The 4,711-nt window shown below is 49.0% G+C and overlaps 1 pseudogene across 1 annotated transcript; it reads left to right on the top strand.

Annotated features, from left to right (window-relative positions):
- Nucleotides 1–65: 65 nt before the first annotated feature.
- Nucleotides 66–3,471, top strand: LOC311116433 (reticulon-4 receptor-like 1; annotated as a pseudogene). The gene is made up of 5 exons: nucleotides 66–235; nucleotides 441–723; nucleotides 1,940–2,098; nucleotides 2,430–2,585; nucleotides 2,848–3,471. The product of its transcript is annotated as a reticulon-4 receptor-like 1 (transcript).
- Nucleotides 3,472–4,711: the final 1,240 nt, after the last annotated feature.

Below are 4,711 nucleotides of genomic sequence, written 5' to 3'. Positions count from 1 at the left end.
GTGAAGGTTGTGATGCTGGTGCTGTGTGTCCCAACTAACTTCCTCTCCTCTCTTTCCTCTGTCAGGTTCTGGAGGTGTAGAGCTGCTCCTCGTCCTGTGCGGCCTGGACTTCTCCTCCCCCTGTCCCAGGGATTGTATTTGCTACACCTCTCCCAGCACCGTATCCTGTCAGGCACATAACTTTCTGTCTGTCCCAGAGGAGATCCCAGCCCAGAGCGAGAGGGTCTTCCTGCAGGTAGGAGCCACTTGAACCATGTCTAGGAAATTAAAAGCCCTTCTATTTTTTTTTTATGCTGAGCGTCTTGGACTTCTTCTTTTGAAATAGTTATGTCTAATTATAATTTCCAATGTTCCCATCCGTCAATGCCGGTTTCCAAAGAGCCCTGATCTGATACGTCCAGACCCTAAACATCCTTTGTTTCTCTATTCCCTCCCTCCAGAACAACAAGATCCAGCGTCTGCTGCGAGGCCACTTCAGCCCACAACGGCCATGCTGTGGCTTTACTCCAACAACATCTCTACATCCAGGCCTCCACCTTCCATGGCTTTGCCCGCCTGGAGGAGCTGGATTTGGGGGACAACCGTCACCTGAGGGCTCTGGCTTCGGACACCTTCCAGGGCCTAGGCCGGCTGCACGCCCTGCACCTCTACCACTGTGGGCTGCTCAGCCTGCCGCCGGGGATCTTCGAGGGGCTCAGCAGCCTGCAGTACCTCTATCTACAGGTAGGGGAATATAATAGAAATCGAGGCCATATTAGATAGCTAGTTACACACATCATGGCTACAGTGAAAGGCCAACCATAATCCAGTGAACACAAGCCTCCTGACACCACATCCCACTTTCTATATTTGTCTTAAACAGATGTAGGATCTTAATTTGACCAGTTTTGTCACGGGAGTAAAATAATCCTGCAGCAGGAGGACTTGATTATATACACTACCGGTCAAAAGTTTTACAACAGCTACTCATTCAAGGGTTTTTCATTTTTTTTACTATTTTCTACATTGTAGAATAACCAGAAAAGTGCAAAGCTGTCATCAAGGCAAAGGCTGGCTATTTGAAGAATCTCAAATATAAAATATATTTTGATTTGTTTAACACTTTTTTGGTTACTACATGTGTTATTTCATAGTTTTGATGTCTTCACTATTATTCTACAAGGTAGAAATAGTAAAAATAAAGAAAAACCCTTGAATGAGTAGGTGTTCTAAAACTTTTGACCGGTAGTGTATATATATATAAAAAAAATATTAATTTAAAATGCTAAATTAGTTTTGATAGGCTACAGTAGGCTACAGTTTAGGTGTGAGATCTAGTGAGAGAAAGAGAACTGTGGGTTTTCAGTGAATTAATGTTACTACTAGGGCAATTATGATTTTCCTGACAACAGAGTGATCGGATTAAGATACTACATCTGTATATCTGTCCCCACTTCTCCCCTCCCCCTCACATCTCCCCTCCCCTCCCCTCCCCTCCCCCTCATCCCTCCCCCTCATCCCACCCCTCCCCTCCCCCTCCCCCTCATCCCACCCCTCCCCTCCCCTCAATCCCTCCCCCTCATCCCACCCCTCCCCTCCCCCTCATGCCTCCCCCTCATCCCTCTCTCCCCCAATCCCTCCGCCTCCCCCTCATCCCACCCCTCCCCTCATCCCACCCCCCTCCTCCTCCCCCTCATCCCTCCCCTCCCCTCCCCCTCATCCCACCCCCGTCCTCCTCCCCCTCATCCCTCCCCCTCATCATTCCCCTCCCCCTCATATCTCCCCCTCATCCCACACCCCTCCTCCTCCCCCTCATCCCTCCCCTCATCCCTCCCCTCCCCCTCATATCTCCCCCTCATCCCACCCCCTTCCTCCTCCCCCTCAAATATCCCCCTCATATCTCCCCCCCCCCCCCCCCCCCCCCCCCTCATCCCTCTTCCTCCCCCTAATCCCTCCTCAGGACAACCAGTTGGAGTTCCTGGAGGATGATCTGTTTGTGGACCTGCTGAACCTCAGCCACCTCTTTCTCCATGGCAACCAGCTCTGGTCCCTCCACCAGAACACCTTCAGGGGGCTGGGAGTCCTGGACCGCCTCTTACTACACCAGAACCGGCTACAGGTACACACAATACAAAGTCTTTACCGCTAGACCAGCCGGCACACCAGACACCCCAACGTTGGGACCACCAGAGCCAAGAACTCTTTCACCCCTCCCTGATGCATTCTTTCACTTGGATAAGATGTTGGACTAAATTGCACTTCATCACCAGGGATTGTAACAGTCTATTGCTGGTGCTGTAATATGTCTCTTCTTGTTGGAATGGGGATTTTGTCTGTATGTATACAATGCTGCTAAAGGAATTGCATCAAGTACAGAAAATAATATAGAATAAATTAGGATATTAAATATGGCATTTAGCGTCAACGTTTTCTAATCTAATCTAATGCAGTGGGTCCACCGTCTGGCCTTCCATGACCTGGGTCGCCTCACTACCCTCTACCTGTTCAACAACTCTCTGACCGAGCTGTCTGGGGCCAGCCTGGCCCTGCTGCCTGCTCTGGAGTACCTCAGACTCAACAACAACCCCTGGGAGTGTGACTGCAAGGTGGATTTTAAAAAAATAACACCACTAACACACATCTTTAGCTAGCCTAGACACTGTAATGATTGACCATATTGTGACTATCTCCCCCCGTTTGTGCTTGTTTCATGTGCTATTTTGATTGATTTTAATTGCACTATTTAAATTTTGTTTTATTGTTTTTTAATGTAAGCTGTTCTTGGGTGTTTTGAAAAGTGTGCATTATTACATTAAATTGATTTGTCTATTATATATATATATTTAAATGTATATTATCATGATCCAGGCTCTCCCACTGTGGGACTGGCTGCGGAGGTTCCGGGGCTCTACGTCGGTGCTGGAGTGCGTTTCCCCTCCAGAGCTCCAGGGCCGGGACCTGAAGGGGCTGAGGAAGGAGGACCTACCCAGCTGTTCAGCGGGAGAAGCCCGGGGAGGAGGGGTCGTAGGCGGGGAGGCCGAGCTCGGGGAGTCCCTGACGAAAGACGAGGACCATCGACTCCATCGCAGGAACCACAAGCACCTCCATAACCACCACCAGCACCCACACCTCCCGCATGGGGACCAGAACAACGGGGACCCGTCCCCATCGCCCTTACCCTTACCCCTGCCCAGGCCACCCAAGGGGAGCCACGGGAACTGTAGCCGGGGCCGCAAGGGGAAGGGGGGGCAGGGGGTTCAGAACGAGGTGCAGGTAATGAGGGAGGGGGAGGAGGACTACACCCCTGGAGGGGATAAATACAACCCTTCCGTCGCCCCTCGCAGGAGGAACAAGTGTGTCCCCAGGACTTCAGTTGGCCCGCCCAGTGGGGTCAAGAGAGCCAATAGTAACGCGGCATCCCGCCCTGCTGGGACTTTTCTCTGCTTCCTATTGGCTGTGCTGCTGTCACTCACTGCTGTGATCCTCCGCTGAGACTGAGTGGAGGGTTTACATGTAACTGGTGTTTAATCAACAACCTACAGTACAGTTCAGAACACACTCCTCTGACTGACCAGTTCTGGCTCCTGCACCGAGGCGTGTGTGTGTTTAAGTGTATTCTGTTGATGCGTTCATTTTAACTGAAACGTGAGAGCCAGGTAATACAGATTACTCGTCGCTCTTTGATGATGTCATAAAAGGGAGTATCAGTCTCTCACCTCCAGGGTTCTGATTGTGTGGTTGATGTGATTGAATTGATGATTTAAGAATACACCTACTACTACAGCCATATCACCTGAGAGGATACCTCAGCTCAGACATAATGATAACATGACCCTGACACGTTGTTGCCACACTGGAAAAACATCCCTAAAAACATCATCCCTAAAATGTCAACCGGGTTCTGTTAAACTGTCTTGATGGTCCAACACTCTTAACCACTAGGTTACCTGCTGCCCATATTAAACTGTCTTGATGGTCCAACACTCTTAACCACTAGGTTACCTGCTGCCCATATTAAACTGTCTTGATGGTCCAACACTCTTAACCACTAGGTTACCTGCTGCCCATATTAAACTGTCTTGATGGTCCAACACTCTTAACCACTAGGTTACCTGCTGCCCATATTAAACTGTCTTGATGGTCCAACACTCTTAACCACTAGGTTACCTGCTGCCCATATTAAACTGTCTTGATGGTCCAACACTCTTAACCACTAGGTTACCTGCTGCCCATATTAAACTGTCTTGATGGTCCAACACTCTTAACCACTAGGTTACCTGCTGCCCATATTAAACTGTCTTGATGGCCCAACACTCTTAACCACTAGGTTACCTGCTGTCCATATTAAACTGTCTTGATGGTCCAACACTCTTAACCACTAGGTTACCTGCTGCCCATATTAAACTGTCTTGATGGTCCAACACTCTTAACCACTAGGTTACCTGCTGCCCATATTAAACTGTCTTGATGGTCCAACACTCTTAACCACTAGGTTACCTGCTGCCCATATTAAACTGTCTTGATGGTCCAACACTCTTAACCACTAGGTTACCTGCTGCCCATATTAAACTGTCTTGATGGTCCAACACTCTTAACCGCTAGGTTACCTGCTGCCCATATTAAACTGTCTTGATGGTCCAACACTCTTAACCACTAGGTTACCTGCTGCCCATATTAAACTGTCTTGATGGTCCAACACTCTTAACCACTAGGTTACCTGCTGCCCATATTA

This window comes from Coregonus lavaretus (assembly GCF_964263955.1).
Source record: "Coregonus lavaretus genome assembly, contig: HAP1_SCAFFOLD_10121, whole genome shotgun sequence".
Classification (NCBI taxonomy): Eukaryota; Metazoa; Chordata; class Actinopteri; order Salmoniformes; family Salmonidae; genus Coregonus; species Coregonus lavaretus.
Note: the sequence above shows the minus strand (reverse complement) of the source record. Positions and strands in the feature narration are given on the sequence as shown.